This window comes from Pipistrellus kuhlii, unplaced genomic scaffold (assembly GCF_014108245.1).
Source record: "Pipistrellus kuhlii isolate mPipKuh1 unplaced genomic scaffold, mPipKuh1.p scaffold_m20_p_1, whole genome shotgun sequence".
In the NCBI taxonomy this organism is placed as follows: Eukaryota; Metazoa; Chordata; class Mammalia; order Chiroptera; family Vespertilionidae; genus Pipistrellus; species Pipistrellus kuhlii.
The window spans coordinates 80,899,924-80,920,085 of record NW_023425404.1 but is presented as its reverse complement, the minus strand read 5'-3'; the positions used below and the strand labels follow the sequence as shown (position 1 = coordinate 80,920,085).

At 40.3% G+C, this 20,162-nt stretch overlaps 1 protein-coding gene across 4 annotated transcripts in view; it reads right to left on the bottom strand.

Moving 5' to 3' along the window:
* JCAD (junctional cadherin 5 associated) overlaps positions 1 to 12,750 on the bottom strand; it is a 51,486-nt gene extending 38,736 nt beyond the window's left edge. For 2 of the 4 annotated variants that reach the window (XM_045585981.1, XM_045585994.1), the window contains exons 1-2: positions 12,641 to 12,661; positions 3,651 to 3,742 (exon numbers count right to left, since the gene is read on the bottom strand). The gene's annotated coding sequence lies outside the window, so the exon portion shown is untranslated. Of the gene's footprint in view, positions 1 to 3,648; positions 3,743 to 12,640 lie in introns of those variants that run through there. The other 2 variants (XM_036453454.2, XM_036453462.2) reach the window with 2 other exon arrangements.
* Between the last annotated feature and the right edge of the window lie 7,412 nt (positions 12,751 to 20,162).

Here is a 20,162-nt window from a genome sequence, read left to right as displayed (position 1 = left end):
CCAAGAAGCGCACAGAATCCCAAACAAAAGGAATCCAAAGAGGACCACACCAAGACACATCATAATTAAAATGCCAAGAGCAAAAGACAAATAGAGAATATTAAAAGCAGCAAGAGAAAAACAGTTAGTTACCTACAAGGGAGCACCCATAGGATTGTCAGCTGATTTCTCATCAAAAACTATGCAGGCCAGACAGGGGTGTCAAGAAATATTCAAAGTGATAAATAGCAAGAACCTACAACCAAGATTACTCTACCCAGCAAAGCTATCATTCAGAATTAAAGGTCAGATAAAGAGCTTCACAGATAAGAAAAAGCTAAAGGAGTTCATCATTACCAAACTAGTATTAAATGAAATGCTGAAAGGTATTCTTTAAGAAGAGGAAAAAAGGTAAAGATAAAAATTATCTGTAGAGAGCTGCCTGAGAAGGCACATGGACATTCTTTTAATTCTTATCAGCTGAGCCCAAGGGCACTGGCAGAATCCTGTTATCAGTACTGATTTCTTAATCTTGGAATGAGGAACAAATAGGACCTTGACTCACCCAGGTCTTGATATGCTAAATCTTGTACCAAAAAATAAGGAGCTTACCCAGATTTTGATGAATAAGATCTGGGCACACCTGAAACTCCTTTTGACCTTAAACTCCCCTTTGGAAGCCAATAAATATGTTGTGTTGTCTGTAGTGAGTGTGACTGTCTCTCCATCAAAGAGATGGCACCCACCTATCTCCCAGCTTTATGAATCTATTTCTGCCTCTTGTCTTTTCTCTTTCTTTCTCTAATTTCTTAATCCCCAGCTCCTCCCTTCAGGAACCTGTCGTTTTTCCATGCGGGATGCAGAAAAAGGAGAAACACTACAATTATGAACAATAAATACATATCTATCAACAAGTGAATCTAAAAATCAAGTGAATTAAAAGATCTGATGAACAGAATAAACTGGTGAATATAATAGAATCAGGGAAATAGAAAGGGAGTGGACTGCCAATTCTCAGGGGGGAAAGAGTGTGGGAAGTGAGGAAAGAGACTGGACTAAAATTGTAGACCTATGGATAAGGACAGTGTGGGAGGGGGGGTAAGGGCAAAGGGTGGGGTGAAACCAGGAGGAGGGGAGTTATGGGGGAAAGAAAGAGGAACAATTGTTATAATCTGAACAATAAAGATATATTAAAAAATAATTAATTAATTAATTTAAAAAATGCTACTTACAAGCTTGGAAACTTATAATTGAAGAAACAGTGAACAAAACAAAAAACAAGTAACACCACGCTGAGACAGAGCTGAACCTACAATTCTCTTGTTTAACTCTATTGAGACTGGCTTAATTAAATCAAATTCATGAGATGACACCCAAAGAAAAATGCTTATCACATGCTGTCTCTAATTCTGGTGGTTTGAAGAAGATGAGGTAGAGGAATAACAGTACTAGTCAAGTTTGCCTGTGATAGATTTTATGATTGATTTGTAACATCAGTAGGTTTATATTCTATTGATTTTGCCCCCATGAAGATACTTGTGATAGGTGGTAAATACTCAAAATACTCTCTAGTCAATGCATAACAAATTCATCAAGAACATCTTCCAATTCATGGTTAATTTATCCTCCCCTGTGCCAATAAACTCTCTACATACAAATAGAAAGTGACTGCTCTATAAGCTCAAAATAGCAGCACACTTGGAAGACAATAACATTAACCATCCATTTAACAACTGAAATGTGTTATATACTCCTTTAGTTGCTTTGAACATTTTATTTCATTTTATACTGCAACATAATTCTGGATGTACCTATGGAAGTACCATAAGTGAGTCCAAGATTACACATCTTGTAAATTCAGATACAAGATCAAACAAAGGTCAGCTAGCTACTATTTTAGGCTCATCCTTCTATATAGCAACAAAAGTTCCCACTTTACCAAATAATGCATAAGTAAGAAAAGATAGAAAGCATGGTGACATTAAATTGAAAAACTGTATATTTAAAAAAAAGAAAAAAAAATCTCCTTTATTCTCTGGGATTAGGATGGTTCCTCTAGCTGTTTCTTCCCTTACACACACCAAACACACACACACACACACACACACACACACACACACACACATACACACACACGTGCATGTGCATACACACATGCACAGAGTCAATGCTTCACTTGACTATAAAGTCTTAGTGGCAATACTAGTATTAATTTCTGAATACACATAATTCACAAATATGCCATGCAATTGTTTCAGGACCTTCAGCAGACCTCTCCCATCCTTGTCAGTTACCTGTAGCCATCATAAAACCTATTATGTGAATCTGAAAAGCCAGCAAGTGATATCTCTGCTAAATGTGAGAGGAGCAACTTTCAGGGGGAAAAATAAATTCTAAAAGAAAACAATTATATACATAGAAGTAGCCACTCTTATTTACATCATAAATAAATTTGGACTTTTATTGAGCAGATAATGGAAAACCACAAAGGTTTTGGGCAAGTAAGGGTAAGGCTGCTCCACAAAGAATGTAGCAAGAAAGTAGACCTAAGTGGCCAGATCAAGAATAGCTGTGTAGACAAGAAGTTACAAATCCCTTTATAGTAATGTGTTGGGGTGGTAGGAGAGGGTTAAGAAATAAAGAAATAGCCGAAACCGGTTTGGCTCAGTGGATAGAGCGTCGGCTTGGGGACTGAGGGGACCCGGGTTCGATTCCGGTCAGGGGCATGTATCTTGGTTGCGGGCATATCCCCAGTTGGGGGTGTGCAAGAGGCAGTGGGTCAATGACTCTCTCTCATCGATGTTTCTAACTCTCTATCTCTCTCACTTCCTCTCTGTACAAAATCAATAAAATATATATTTAAAAAAGAAAGAAAGAAAGAAAGAAATAAAAAGAGTAATTATTAAGGGAAGAAGTAAAATGAATTTGAGTCTTGGTGACTAAGATAATGGTCTTTTCATTAGAAGTACAGAAGGCAGAAATAATTATTGGCCAGAGAAGATGACAAGTAATTTGATTTTGATTTAATCAACCAATTACCACAAAATTTGTTTTCCCCAAATCATTTTCAAACGGATCTTCATCAGATTACTTGTCCTTTCCAAAGATCTGAATGAGACAATTTAAAGCAATCTTATTGTGATAGATTTCTAAGTTCTTTAAATATTAGCCATATCATTTATATTCACATGGAAGGGATTTAGGAAAGTGTTAACAATCCATCAGCATTTAAGCATAGAGTTCAGTTGCCCACCCACTCACTGTAAGGATAAATTTCTATTTCTCCATGTTGCTCAATACATATTTATTGTGTTGAACTGACTCTGAGACACTGCACAAAAGAAAAAGGAAGAACCTGTTTGAACCACAGTGTTTTCCCCTAAAAAAATAAAATAAAATAAGAAGGTTGGATAAGTTCCTTAGGGACCTTCTAGTTCTAGAAATCTGCCCCTTCTAGCCTTTCTCCCTTATGATGAACAGCATGCATTTCTATGTCAGCTGGACACAGTGAAAAGAATACAGATTGTGACCATGACACAAACAAAGCATCTGACCTTGACCTTGTTAGCTCCCATACAGAGGCCAACCAAGAGAGCAGAGCTAAATGGCCACACACTGAGAAGAGGAGATGGGTATTGGGGAACGGGAAGGAGGCCAGGGAGTACACACACCATCTAGCAATTCTCCATCCCAGAAGTTCCAGAGCACAGGTGTTGCACTTATTCTTGTTCCACACTGGAAGTGCCAGCCACTGGGCTCCATGCTGGAGAACATAAAAATATATCATAAGACCCATCAGCACCCTTCCTTGTGGATGTCATAGTCCAGGTGGTGTTATTTCAATTATGGGCATTCTTATCATTAGAGGTTGAGACTTGCAAATGGTACCATTTCTTCCTTCCTTTCCATTTGCAAAATTTAAAATATTTTATTCTCATATTTACAATTATAAGACTCCCCTTGACAGGAAATGAAACAAAATATGAATAACCTTATTAAATCAACCAGAATTTGTCTTGTTTTTAAAAATTTGCCTAGACCACAAAATGAAAATTAATAAACAAATACCCCATTAAAAATATGAATCAAATATTTCACCCTCACCTATAATAAGATATGTAAATTAACCAAGAATGTCATTATTCACTAACAAATTATTATTATTAAAAAACAGTATTTGTTGTTGGTGAGAGCATGGTGAACTATGCGGGCTCTCCTTCTGTAGGTATATAAATGTGGAGGGTCATATGTAAATGGGAATTTCCTTTCTTAAAAGTGATTAATATGACCAATGGCATATTTCACAGACCTAGAACAAACTCTACAAAAATTTATATTAATAAAAAAAGACCTTGAAGAGCTGCAGCAATCCTAAGAATGAAGAAAACAATTTGAAAGGATCACAATACCAGAGATCAAGCTACACTACAAAGCCTCTGTTCTCAAAATTGCCTGATACTGCCACAAGAACAGACTTATAGACCAATGGAACAGAACAGAGAACCCAGAAATCCACCCAAACCATAATGCTCAATTAATATTTGAAAAAGGAAGCAAGAGCATACAATGAAGGTAAGACAGCCTCTTTAATAAATGGTGTTGGGAAAACTGGACAGCTACATGCAAAAAATTAAACTACATCACCAACTTCCACCATACACAAAAATAAACTCAAAGCAGATAAAGGACTTAAACATAAGATAGGACACCATAAAAAAAAAAATCTTAGAAGAAGGGATAGGCGGCAAAATAGCAGACATGTCATAGAAAATCTTTACTGACACATCTCCTAAGACAATGAAACTAAATAGAAAATAAACAAATGGGACTAATCAAAATAAAAAGTATCTCCACAGCAAAATAAACCATCAACAAAGCAATAACAGAGCTGAAACCGGTTTGGGTCAGTGATAGAGCGTCGGTATGCGGACTGAAAGGTCCCAGGTTAGATTCCGGTCAGGGACATATACGTTGGCTGCGGTCGGTCACATCCCCAGTAAAGGGTGTGCAAGAGGCAGCTGGTCGATCTTTCTCTCTCATCGATGTTTCTAGCTCTCTCTCTCCCTTCCTCTCTGTAAAAAAATCAATAAAATATATTTAAAAAATAAAAAATAAAACAGTAACAGAGCCCAATGCATGGGAAAACATATTTGCCAATGTTACATCCGAGAAATGGTTAATCTCCAAAATTTATAGGAAACTCATACATCTTAACAAAAAGATAAACAATCCAATCAAAAAATGGGCAAAAGACCTACATTCATACTTTTTGAAAGTGAACATACTGAAGGTCAAGAGACATATGAAAACATGCTCGATGTCACTAATCATCAGAGAGATGATTTAAATTCTTTATTGTTGAAAGTATTATATATATATATCTCCTTTTTCCCCCATTGACCTCTCCCTGGCAACTCCCCACCCCAGCACATATCTTCACCCTATACTCTCTGTGTCCTTTGATTACACTTAGATGGGTGCATACAAATACTGTGGTTGATCTCTTAACCACCTTCCACTTGTAACCTTCCTTATCTTTCCTCTGATGCTCGGCAGTCAGTTCAATGCTTCTATGTCTCTGGATCTATTTTAGTTCATCAGTTTATATTGTTCATTATATTCCACAAATGAGTGAGATCATATGATATTTATCTTTCTCAGACTGGCTTATTTGGTTAGTATAATGCTTTCTAGGTTCATCCATGCTGTTGCAAATAGTAAGAGTTTTTTCTTTTTTACAGCAACATAGTATTCCATTGTGTAGATATACCACTGTTTTTTAACCCATTCATCTGCTGATGGGAACTTAGATTGTTTCCAAATCTTAGTTATTATAAATTGTGCTGCTATGAACATAGGGGTGCATATATTCTTTCTGACTGATGTTTCTTAGTTCTTGGGATATATTTCTAGAAGTGGGATTATGGGGTCAAATGGGAGTTCCATTTTTAATTTTTTGAGGAAACTCTTCTCCACAGTGGCTGCACCAGTCTGCATTCCCACCAGCAGTGTACTAGGGTTCCTTTTTCATCACATCCTCACTGACACTTGTCATTATTTGTTGATGATAGCAGCCATCTTGGTGGGAGTTAATTTGCATACTCATTCTGATTGGCTGGTGGGCGTGGTTTGTGAGTGTGGCTTGTGGGTATAGCGGAGGTACGGTCAATTTGCATATTACTCTTTTATTAGATAAGATGTGAAGGGGAGAAAAACACTGAAATGAAAAATACCAAAAATACCAAAGCTGGTATTGGATTGTGGTGTGGTTTTTTTTTTGTGTGTGTGTTTTTGTTTTTAATGTTCTTATTTATATTTTACTAGAGGTCCGGTGCACAGAATTCATGCATGGGGGGAGGGGGGTGTTCTTCAGCCCAGCCTGCACCCTCTCCAATCTGAAACCCTTCGGAGGATGTCTGAGTGCCAGTTTAGGCCCAATACCACAGGCAGTCAGACATTCCTCTCACAATCCAGGACTGCTGGCTCCTAACTATTTGCCTGCCTGCCTGCCTGATTGCCCCTAACCGCTTCTGTCTGCCAACCTGATCACCCCCTAACCACTTCCCTGCCAGCCTGATTAATACCTAACTGCTCCCTGCAGGCTCAATTGTTCCTAACTGCCCTCTCCTGCCAGACTGGCTGCCCCCAGCTTCCCTCCCCTACCAGCCTTATTTCGTCCCCAACTACCCTCCCCTACTAGCCTGATCTCACCCCCAACTGCCTTCCCCTACAGGCTTGATCTTACCCCAACTGCCCTCCTCTACTGGACAATTTGGTTCTGATTGGTCGGTTTCTATGGCAGTCAGCATCTCTGGGCCTATCAATGGGACCTGATAAGAAAGGCGGGATTGATCTGCAGCTTTGGTGGAGGCCTGGAGAGAAATGGAGGTGTAGCTGCTGTCCAGGTGTGTTAAGAGGCAAGTGCTGATCAACAGCCACAGATCCTGCTTCTCTCTTCAGGTTTCTCTCCAGGCTTGATTCACAGCCCCCGCAGCAGTCAGTGCTGGATCATCAGGCCTGTAGCCACAGCAAGCCAGCACTGACTGCAGGACTGACTTCTGGGTGGTCAAGCCTCAGGTCATTGTGGATGTGATGGACCCAGGGTTTTTATATATTAGGATTGTATTTTATACTTTAAAAAAATAAGTTTCTATCATAAAATGTATTTTATGAGGTTCTGCCATGAAATGAACCTTATAAAATACCATTTTTCAGGAGAAAATGGTCAAATGTTGGCACTTTCATATACTTTAACTTAATATTATATCATCAACAGAAAAAAAGTTAAAACAAGGTAGATTAGGAAAATATCTTTGAAAGTACATTACATATTTGGATGACTCAATGAGAATAAAACAAGAAAAGAATAAATGGTTAAATCACATGAGGTTCTAAAGGCCTGGTAAATGGTGCATTTGTCTTATCTGCTACAAAGATTCTTAATCTGCTTCCAGCAAGCCTAAAATTACATGTTTTGCTGATAAAATCTAATACAAAATTATAAATAACATGCTAAAGGTCTTGATTAGACATTATTGCTCCTCTAGAGAACCTAAAACTTAGCTATATTCACTGACATTCCATATTTGAGATGTAATTAGTCCCTCAAATTGTTGACAGTTCACTGAAAATATTTCTTTAACTGACAACTTTTTGGTCTATGTTATGATTAATATATAACAAAGTACTTTCTTTAAACAAGAGGCAAATAGTCAAAATATAAAATGTACTGAAATGGAGCATGTTGCTTAACTGATACGTGAATTTTTAACACTTTCTATAGCTTTATTTTTAATGGTAGAACTATGTATTTTATTATGAGCAATAGGATTGTCGTTTCCCCCTTCAGTCTTAAGAGATAAAGAGCTCAACAGACCCAGTTTAAGTTCTGGGAGAGTAAGTTCTCATACAATGTCGTTACCAAACTACACAGTGTGATGGCCAGCTTTGCTAGAGCCCTCAAGTTGTTAAAAATCTCTTAAGACAATAAATAAATAAATAAATAAATAAATAAATAAATAAATTTAATCGGTGAATTAAATATGGCAATCATCATTGACTTGTTTCTATATGGTGACAAAAAGAAAGAAAGAAAGAAAGAAAGAAAGAAAGAAAGAAAGAAAGAAAGAAAGAAAGAAAGAAAGAAGAAAGAAAGAAAGGGAAAGAAAGAAAGAAAGAAAGAAAGGGAAAGAAAGAAAGAAAGAAAGAAAGAAAGAAAGAAAGAAAGAAAGAAAGAAAGAAAGAAAGAAAGAGAGAAAGAAAGAAAGAAAAGAAAGAAAAGAAAGAAAAGAAAAGAAAGAAAGAAAAGGAAAGGAAAGGAAAGGAAAGGAAAGAAAAGAAAAGAAAAGAAAAGAAAAGAAAAGAAAAGAAAAGAAAAGAAAAGAAAAGAAAGAAAAATCTTGGGTCTAAGATCAAAAAGTATCCTGGAACTCAATCTTGCTAGGTTGGGTCAGTGTTAATGCATTGATAAATAAAGAAAAGAAAATATTATTCACTTCATTTTTTTTCCCACAAATATTATCTCCTCTGACTTTTCTGTCTTTCCCCCCACAATTTGTGTGAACACACACACACACACATACACACACACACACACACTCCTGTCTTCTCTTTCCCTTTAAATGCTGTCGCACTTTATGCTTTGGGACCTCATCACATTTTCTTGAGACCCCCAAGTACCTCCATTAACATTTCTGAAAGATTAGAAGTCATTAAGGAAACTAACTGAAATTATATAAGATTTTTTAAATCTAAAATTTTTGGCTACTTGAAAAAATAACTGTGAAACTTAATAAGTTAGAATTTAATTCCATTATCATCAAATATGTCATACTCCACATATAAATATTCCTAAAACAGTCTATTAAACTTATAATACACTAGTTTGTTTTCCAATACCTTTAGGATAAAAGAGCCAAGGTTTTATGAAAATCTTAAAGTTTAAATGATTTTATATAACTCATATTTTTGTTGATTTTATAATTACAAGAGTCATTTAAAGTTATTCTAAAAGTAAATACTACATAATTTGGAGTTTAAGCAAAAGTAAAAGTTTCCAATAACCAGCAATAACTCATTTCTACTTCTCCAAGTCTTCTACCTATATATAGTTTCTTGCATGGTCTTTTAAAAAATATATATTTATATTTTATTGATTTTTTACAGAGAGGAAGGGAGAGGATAGAAAGTAAGAAACATAGATGAGAGAGAAACATCAACCAGCTGCCTCTTGCACATCCCCCACTGGGGATGTGCCTGCAACCAAGGTCCATGCCCTTGACCAAAATCAAACATGTGACCCTTTAATCTGCAGGCAGATGCTATATCCACTAAGCTAGGGCTCTGTCTTTCTCTTTCTTCCCCTCTTGGTGTCATTTCATAATAGTATCTAACTTCTTTTTATTTACATAGATAAGAAACTAGCTTAGAAGGAGAGCTATCTAGAAATAACCAATAAGCAGCAAACTGCAAAGATATTTAGTGGTCATCTTTGCCAGTGTGGGCAGGCTGTTTCTAACTCTGTTATCTATATATTTTTTTCGAAAAATATATTTAAAGTAAGTAAAGGTAGTAATCCAAATTTTAAATATGATTCCACAAAATCAAACTAAGATAATGGAGGTTTTAGTAGGAGCAGTTCCTATATTTTTAAATGACACTTAGTGTTTAAAGCATTGGAGACTGATTTAGTTTCCCTGGGCTGCTGTCCTTGGCAAGTGAGTGTCCCTCACCATTCCTCAACTCAGCAGGCCCTTGAAACAAAGCACAATAACAAGGTTTTAATGAGTGATATAACCCTCCCCATTCAAAAGGTAAAAGACTACTGTTAAAAAAGAAAAAGAAAAAAAAAAAGCAAATAAATCATAGGAATGGGTTCAGCAATAGGCCTGAAGGATTTCAGATACACCCTTGCTTATCAAAATAAAAAATCACAACAGAACAATTGTTTTGACTTTATGCTATGTGTTCTAAACAGTTCTACAGTCTCCAGATTAACTGGCATGGAGTCCCACAAGCTCATGAAAAGAGAAGCTCTGGACTCCTGCAACACGGTTGGTGTTTGCTGTCCTCCCAAACTAGAGGGCTCTCCCAGCAAGGACAGGAGAACTTGTCAGAACCACACACTCTTCAGCTTCCTTTACTGATAGTATTTCTCGGACTTTTCAAATTTTTAAATTGCATTTAAAAAAATCAGACTCCAAGGATCTTTTCCTATTTGCTTTTGTTGTTGTTTTTACTGAAAAAATGGTCTTTATTTATTCTTTTTATGGTATCAACCCTACCCAGTTACATTGTATAGCTACCAACTTCCACTGGAATCTGTGACCACTCAGATGGGTTATTAGATTAATTAGCTTGTCAAACTAATCATTGAACACTTAGGCATTTTAAGTTATGTTCCAAGAGGTGGGAAGACAAAATTCTTTCTTTTTTGGCACAGGCTTCTTCCACCCACTGAATCCCCTAAATCTCTTGGGCTTGCCAAGGCCCTGACCTTCAAGTCTCCACCACAGAGGGTGATGTTTGGCGGGAGAAAGATGCAGCAGATTAAGGCTTCTGTTTAACAAGTATTTGCTCACCCACTCCAATCAGAATGAAACAGTTTGCTACATGCTGCCAGCCCAGAGTAACATTTAGAGACCTCTGGAAAGCTTTGTTCAGTGGATGGCTAAGAATTAGACACCTCATATCAAGGTAAATAGAAAGTCCAAATGCATTATACATCATGGAAAACTAAATGAATTTACTAAACTCCCAATTTCACTTGAAAACCAGCACAAATTCCATGAAATAGAAGCTGAGTATGATTTGCCAAACAAACCAAAAACAATTTTACTCACACCCTAGCCAGTTTGTTCAGTGGTTAGAACGTGGGCCCTCGAACTGAATGATCTCAGGGTTCAATACCAGTCAAGGGCACGTACCTCAGTTGCAGGCTGCTCCTTGGCCAGGACTGTGGCCCATGGGGAGGGCAATCCATCAATGGGTCTCTCTCAGATCCTCACATCCATGTTTCTCTTTCTCTCCCCCTCCCTTTCTACTATTTCTAAAAATCAATGGAAAAAAAAAATGTTCTTGGGTGAGGATTAGCAAAACAAACAAAAACTTTTACTCACCCTTGTGCTTTTGGGTGTTCTTAATCTAGTCTCTTAAATTCAAAAACTATCTGGCATAAGGCATCATTTTCTTGTTTTACTTGCACAGCCTGTGACCATTGAGTTTAGAAGTTTAGACTATTGAGTCTGCCCTTTCTGTCAAGAAAATTTCTCGCTGTCTTTTCCCATTTTCCAGTCCCTTTCCCTATCAAGAATCATCTACCAACCCTCACCTCTAACCCTAGGGTTATCTGCAAATCTGAAAAGACAAAAAACAAACAAAAAAAACAACAAGAAAAGGAAAACTTGAAGCTTCGGGGGGAAAAAGTCCAAATTATGTAGTCTACACTCCTTCATCTTCCTCTCCCAAGGCCAGGGGAGGGTTAAGGGGAGGGGATGCAGGGGGTGGGAGAGTAGGCGGCAGGGTGTGTCTGTGGTGGGGAAGGGGGGATGGGGATCTGTCTAAGCTAATCCCCTAAAGTACTCTGGAGAGGTTGGATGTACAATACTAGGGCATGTCCACGTTGCGCTAGCATGAAGTTCCCGTTATTTTTTTTTTTTTTTCTTCCAGTAGTGAAATCAGCTTCTTTTTCAAACCCCCAGAAGAATCCGAGGCGCCCGGCTGCTAATGGCCAGTGACAAGGAGCAAGAGCAGCGCTTTCAGCTGTAGGTGCCCAGCCTCACTGCAGTCCAGTCACCTAGGGAAACCCTGGATTCTGGGGTGACTTGACAGCGATCTGGGGTCGGGAGCTGACGGTGCGGGGGAGCCCCGAGTGCGGCGACCCGGGAGGGCGGGCAGCTCCAGCTCCCAGGACCGGCGGAGGGCGAGATTTACAGCTCTCTGCGCGGGCTCCCTCCTTTCTCCCCTCTCCCCACCCCTATCTTTCTTTTCTTTTTCGCTTGACTACCCGCAGCGGGGGCCGGGCCACCCGCGCACTTGCGGGAAGCGGCGGCGATTAGTGCCCTAATCCCTAGCCCTGATCCGGGGAGCGGGGGTCCCAGGCCGGGGGACCCGAACAGGGAGTGGGGGACGCGGAGGCCGCCCCCATGTCCCGCGGGCGGGTCCGCCCCGGCGGGTGTCGTGGGAACGGAGACCTCGGACTGAGCGGCGGCTGTCAGCGCCCGGCGGGGACTCCGCCAAACGGCGGCGGCGGGAGGGGAAGGGTAGGGGGGCCGGAGCAGGGCTGCAGCGGAGACGCCGACGGGAGCCGAACGGCGACCCTCGCCCTCTCTCCCCCCCACCCCCCCAGCGCCGAGGGGCGATGCGGACCCTAACGCCAGGCGCGGCCTGCGGCGACGCCGGGGACCCCGCGCCCCGCGTCCGAGCTGGCACCTGAGGGGCCGGGAGCAGCCCTCCTGGCGACCCGGAGGCTGCGGGACTGGGCACCGCCGAGGGTCTCGGGGAGGGATGCAGATGTTCCCCAACCTGAGAGCGGTTCGGACCCGCGCAACGTCCGGCTGGAGAAGTTGGGGGGCGAGTGGAGGCTGGGGGCGAGGCCCGTAGCGCCATGGGGACGGGCCAAAGGCTCGGTGGGAGTCAGGGATGAGGAGTCGCCTGGACTTACCGAGTGTCTCCCTCACGTTGCCCCGCGCCGCCGCCGCCGCCGCTCCCGCCGGCTGGGGAACAGCGCGACCAGCCGCCCGCCGCCTCCGGCCCAGCGCTCCCCGAGCCGCCGCCCGCCCCGCCCACCGCCCGCCCCGCCCACCGCCCGCCCCGCCCACCGGGCGGGCCACCTCCAGGCTCTGGCTCTAAGGGTGGGAGGGCTGCACCCAGACACAGAACCCAGCATGGGCCCCTGTCCCTGCCTGCGTGGGTCGTGCTGAAGAGACAGGTGAGCTGGCCACCTTTTCCTGTCTTTTCCTGATATTTGGATTTGAGCTTCTTCAACCCTGTAAGAATTGACACATACACACGCACACAGTCATAAACAAAACACAAAAATACTCATGTACGGTCACACATAATTGCACACACTCATATATAGTCTCACACAAACTCACAAACATATACAAACTCACACATACACAAAGACATGAAGTAGACACACGAACACCTCTGTGTACAGCACACACAGAAACACGTTGAAGGCATAAAGAGCAGAGCACAGTGATGGTGACAACAGCTTAGTGCTTGTGGTTTCCTTCTTTAAAAAAAAAAAAAAAGTGTTAGCTGAAGGCTGGAAGAGACCTCAGAGGTTGGTTGTGGCAGACGAGGACACTGAAGCCAGGAGCAGGATTTACCTAAAGCCAAGAGTAGGAGGAGGTCAGTGGGGCACTCTGGCCAGAATGAACATTTACGGTCTCCCAACCACTCAAAGTTTCTCTTGAAGCAGAAATTAGACTGGTGCCTAGTCTGTTAAGAGGCAAAAGTTCTTGCGCTTTGGAGAGCAGAAAAAAGACATAATATGTGCAACTTTGCTGACAAGTTGGGGGGATGTTGGCTAAGTCAAGTCCATGGAGTCAAACATGGATAGCAAAGCAGACTGGAAGATGCTACAGAGCAAAATTTTAGAAAAACATTTAACCACACCATAGATTTATGGCTGTAATTGCTGCCATAACACCAACACCACCAATAATATCTAAAGTTGTTTTCACTGTCACCCTGTCTTAACCCCTCATATATGGTATTTTCTTTAAATCTTTCCCACAGTTCTCTGAGGTGGGTGGAAACTGGGACTCAGGGAAGCACTTAATTATCAAGTTGCAGAATCTGGCCCAACACCCTTGTTCTGACCTACAGTGAAGAATGTACAGTCTAAGAGGGCAAACAAACCAAACACACTAGAGCTGGGGAGGGAAAAAAAAAAACAAAAAACCATAATCACGTGCCATGCTGTGAATTAGCTATAATGTATCTGAGGACCCCAGGAGGGAAGTTGGTCTTCAACAGCATGCTCCCAATTTGAGGGCTTCTTCCAGATGTGTTCATTTATTTGTATTAGCCTCAGATTCCTCTGGAATACAATGGGGATAATGATGATGCTAACCTCCTAGAAAGCCATGAGAATTAAATGAGATAATGTCTTTTAAGCCCTCAGCACAGTTCAGCAATTGTAAGAATAAAGGAAATGTTAGCTGCCGTCACTAATATTTGTGCTAATAGTGCTCCGTAGACTGGAGCCACCAGGAAAGGCTTTGTTGGAAGCACCTTAAAGGGTTGTGGTTAGGCAGAAACAAAAGGTACCATCTCCAGGCTGGAGGATTAGGATGAGAGAGAGAAAAAAAAAAAAAAAAAAAAAAAGGAGGGGGAGGGGAATGCTACAGCTTTTCCAGGAAATCACAGTTATTAACAATGGTGACATTACTTCTTTTCATAAAAACATCTTTCAGAGATAAATTGTTTCAATGACATACAATTCCCGCTTATCCTCAGTGAAATAGCTTTTTGAGGAGCACCTATATGTTCCCAGCACAATGCAGACACAAATGGAGCCAAATGTTTCCGCAAGATCATTAATCAGCCAGCAAATCGCGATTAGGATGCGTGTTGTCCCCTTAGAACAATGTTATACTGTTGGCTTTCTGGGTCACCTCACAGAAGTTTCATAATGTAACTGAAATGCTATATAGTTGCAGTAGAAAACAACATTGAAGCAATGCTAGGAACAAGTGAAAGCTTAAGAAGAAACTGTGTTTTAGCAGAATGGCTGGTAAGGAAGTAAAGAGATTGAAATACCAGATTCTGAAAAAGACAACTTTACAATTTTAAAAATGTATGTGGTTTCCTGACACTGGGTCTTTATCATGAAGCCCTCATTTAAAAATGTTTAGTTTCTCTCTTCCTTCAGTTCTGATCTATCACTAGCCCTGCTCTAAGGTTCTCCAGCTCGATGAAGGCCAGTGATCAGCAGACTGGGGGAAAATGAGGATAGAAGGAGGTGGTGGTGCTGGGCAGCAAGTGGAGAGGTGGAGATTTTCTGAAGATTTGGGATAGCATTATGAAGAGGAAGGGAGACAAGTTTGAAAAGATACATGAGTAAGAGTGGGTGATTGTCTGCATTAAGATGTAAGAAGACAGAGGTGAAGGGGAGTGTGGTGCTTCCCCAAAGGAAGATAAAAGTTGGTGAGGAAACCAACCCATGGGGCTGTTTCCCACACAAATCACCAATGCATAGACATAGATGGTGGACATGAGATGTGAGAAACCAGCCGTGAGTGTGTGTGTGTGTGTGTGTGTGTGTGTAAAATCTTATGTCTTTTATGTGTAAACACATATACAAATATACATGTGTATATTCTTATTATGTGTAGTTGTTGTTTTATTAATCCTCACCTGAGGATATTTTTCCATCGCTATTTTTAGAGAGAGTGGATGAAAAGGAGGGAGGAGGAAAAAGAGAGAGAGAGAAACATTGATGTAAAAGAGAATCATAAATTGGTTGCCTCCCGAACGCATCCAGATATATTGGGGGATCAAACCTGCATCCCAGGTACATGCCCTTCACCAGGAATTGAACCCTGTTCCCGTTGTTGCCAGGGCCAATACCCTAACCACTGAGTCACAACTACCAGGGCTCTTATTATGTTTTCAGATAAAGGGACATTTCTTCCTAAGTCAGGTCTTTGTAACTCAGAAAGCACAAGCATAGGTTTTATCTTGACCATTGGGAGATCACATTCCTTCTAATCACCACCCACTCCCACTTCCATGCAACTGCAGTCCCTTTCTCCCACCTACTTGACTGTGGGAGATTTAAACACAGGAAGACATATTGACTGTCTATGTGAGTAAAAATAGAAAATATGATTTAAAACAACTTTTTGTGTGATGCTGCTAGGAATCCAGTGTTGCCTGGGAGCATGTGCTGGTATCCAGCCCGGCTGGAGTGCCCAAATACCACCGCCTCTCTCTGAGTCCTGGAGAAGGGATTTCACAGACGCAGGAAGGAACTTGGACTATTGAGTCATGGTGCAGATGTTCAATGACCAGAGAAAGAATGCTTAATGGCCTTCTTTTTAAAAAAGACAAAACCCTTGTTTCTTTAGCTTGCTGTCTTTTCAAGGACCTGAGAATGACCCCCCCTTCCTGCTACAGGGCCCTTCCCTGATGACCTACTAGGTTTCTTTTAGCAGTCTTGGATACTCTTTGATATTTTTCTTTAATCTGAAATACACTAACAGTTCTCTTTTTTTTTTTTAAGATTAAGTTCTTGATAAAAAATTGAAGTCTCTCTGGTTGGCTTATTCTAGAAAGTCTAACAATAAGGATTATAAAAAAAAACAGAGAGAGTGTTATGTCAACAGTTGATAGTAAAACTTGTTTTTAGATATGGGCATGTTGTATATTAATTCAGAAGTGATACTGAATAGTTCTTTTTAGCCATGAAATGTGTTTATCAAAGTGTGTTCCATGGACCACCTACTTCAGGGCTAACTGCGTACTCCCAGTGGGGGTGGGGAGGGGAGAAGTAGGGAAAGGGGGACAGAAAGTAAGGAAGGTGGCAGGGGAACCCTGGGCCTCAACAACAATGGACACAAGCAGAATTTAATTCTAATTCCTACAGTTTAAGTTGAGACCCTAAACTCTGGACTTGAAGTACATGCCCAGATGAGAAGCAGGGATACAGCTCAAGAAATAGAAATATTGTGTCAAGAGACTAACAAAATGATTGGTACATAATAAACATTAAAAAAAAAAAAAAAAAAAAAAAAAAAAAAACAGTAGCCAGAAAACTACACAACACTGAAAAAAGAAATAGAGGAAGATGTAAGGAGATGGAAGAACATACCATGTTCATGGATTGATAGAATCAACATCATCAAAATGTCCATACTTCCTAAAGCAATCTATAGGTTCAATGCACTCCCCATTAAAATACCAACAGCATATTTCACTGACCTAGAAAGAACTCTCCAAAAGTTCATTTGGAACAATAAAAGACCCCAAATAGCCACAACAATCATGAGAAAGAAGGGTAAAGTAGGAGGGATCTCAATACCAGACTTCAAACTGTATTACAAAGCCACTGTTCTCAAAACAGCCTGGTACTGGCACAAGAACAGACATATAGATCAATGGAATCGAATCGAGAACCCAGATATCAACCCAAATCACTATGCTCAATTAATATTTGACAAAGGAGGCACAAATATACAATGGAGGCAAGACAGTTTCTTCAAAAAATGGTGTTGGGAAAATTGGGCAGACATATGCAAAAGAATGAAACTAGATCACCAACTTACACCATTCACAAAAATAAACTCAAAATGGATACAGGACTTAAACATCAGACCGGAAACCATAAAAATACTAGAAGCATCCACAGGCAGCAAAATCTCAGACATATGCCAAAAGAACTTCTTCACTGATACTGCCCCTAGGGCAATGGAAGCTAAAGAGAAAATAAACAAATGGGACTACATCAAAATAAAAAGCTTTTTTACAGCAAAAGAAACCATCAACAAAACAACAAAAAAGCCCACGGTGTGGGAGAACATTTTTGCAAATAATACCACTGATAAAGGTTTAATTTCCAACATCTACAGACAGCTGATACAACTAAATAAAAGGAAGATGAGTGATCCAATTAAGAAATAGGCAATGGACCTAAATAGAATATTTTCAAAAGAAGACAGAAGGAAGGCCAAAAGGCACATGAAAACATGCTCAAAGTCACTAATTATCCAAGAGATGCAAATCAAAACAACAATGCGGTACCATCTCATACCTGTCAGAATGGCCAACATCAACAAATCGACAAACGACAAGTGTTGGCGAGGTTGCAGAGAAAAAGGAACCCTCGTGCACTGCTGGTGGGAATGCAGACTGGTGCAACCACTGTGGAGAACAGTGTGGAGTTTCCTCAAAAAACTGAAAATAGAACTCCCATTTGACCCAGTAATCCCACTCCTAGGAATATATTCCAAAAACTAGAAACACCAATCAGAAAGGATATATGCACCCCTATGTTCATAGCAGCACAATCTGCAATAGCCAGAATTTGGAAACAGCCTAGGTGCCCATCAGCAGATGATTGGATCCAAAAACAATGGTACATCTACACAATAGAATACTATGCTGCCATAAAAAAGAAGGAATTTTCATCATTTGCAGCAACCTGGATGGAATTGGAGAACATCATGCTGAGTGAAATAAGCCTATCAGTGAAAGAGAAACACCACATGACCCCACTCATTTGTGGATAATAAAGATCATTATAAACTGATGAACCAAAAGATAGATATAGAGACAGTAAAGCAACAAGCAGATTGTCAAATTACAGCGGGGAGGGGAGGAGGATCTGGGGGAGATAATAGATCAACTGAAGGACTTGTATACATGCATATAAGCACAACCAATGGACATAAAACTCTGGGGAGGGAGGGGATGTGTGGGAAGGAGGGAGGGGGGCAAAAAAAATCAATAAAATATGTAAAAATAAAAAATAAAAATAAATAAAAATAAAAACAGTAGCCATGGACATCACTGTGTGATGATAAAGAGTAACACAGCAATGTCCCTCTGGAATAAGTTCATGAGGTGTTTATTAACTGTTGCTGAGAAGATTTGACACTTCCCAAACAGAAAACTGTATACCCCTGGGGGTTAAGAAAAGAATAATGAATATTTTTTTCCATCAGATACTTTCACTCTAAGGAGAATGAATCTGTATTTGCTGTCTCTTTGTCAGCTTTTCCTCTATAAAGCCACACATTAATGGAAGCCAGCCTCTCCTAAGCCCTATCTCAACTCATCCAAGGAAAGGGTTGCTGTTTACTTGTGGTTGACAAAACATTCCAAATATCCCCCTGCTTGCAATCTATAATTCTTTGCCAAATTCATAAGGAAAACCCTGTTTTCCTGTCCTCCAGAGAATGACAGTCACTGACTGGAATCCGATTGGTACAAAGGTGATGCAAATGTGGTTTCCAGAAGGCAGCGGGATGGACAGATATGGGCACCCAGGGCTATTGTAAGGCATAAGTCTGAGAAAAGAAAATAAACCATTCATGAAAGTCAGATTTTCATCAGCAGTAGTTAAAAAATAACAGTAATTTCCAAGCCCAGTATCATTTGGCTGGAACAATTGGTTAGTAAGGTCCTGACAACTGCTGCAATGTTTCTTTGTCACCCACCTCCCCTGATAACTCAGTCCATTTCCCAGCTGTCACTGATAAGACCCCCCAGGGCTCCCCATTTCTGCACGTGCCATCACTACAGCCTCTGCGCCTGTGTAAGAACCCATGGTACACTTCCATCCTGAGACGAGGAACTGAGGAGCCCTTTTCAAGCCAGCAGGAAATGGAATGTACTTTCTAGTCTTCTCAAACCAGTGAGTGCATTAGTTATTTGTCTAAATATTTTTACAGCCTTTCTATGGTGCTCGATGCCTGGAATGTGTATTAGAGCTTTTGCTGAAACCACCAAATACCTGAAAGTTGCCATACCTAACCAGTCACAGCTGTAGTATTAAATCCATCCCAATTTTCCCCCTTCTATATACAGCATTCACTGGAGCCATAATATTATACATTCTTGGAACAGATGCTACTCATAAATAGAATGAATATCTTTTCCAGAGAACCTTGCCTTATTTGTGGTCATGGACCACTGGTTTATTTTATCAGGGACCACCTGTTTATCGGAAGGTAAATCTACATAGAGATTATGATCGATTTTGTATGATGAAGGATTAATTTAAAATATAAAACATTTTCTAGCTACTAATTCTTTGTTGCTTGTTGTAATAACAACTGTTCCAATATTATCATCGTTATTATCATTGCTTTTACTTTTCCCAGAGTTTCTATGAACTGGGCACTAGCACAGGCAGAACAGAGAGGGTTGTAGACTGAGGAATGTGAGGACAAAAATATTCTAATGTTGAAGCAATTGCAGATCCATAAACCTGATTTTCAGCCATTTTATGTAACCTGTTAAGGTTTTAATAACTATGTTTAAAGGAATATACTTAAAATTTAAAAGACAGATTATATTAGATGTAGATTTCAAACACTAATATTAAAACAATAAGAAAGAACCCCATAAAAACCAATATATCAGTGCTTTGGAAAAACAAAATATTCTCCTCTTCCTCATAAAGATGATGACCAGAGTTTAGTATGATAAAAACTACCTGTCAT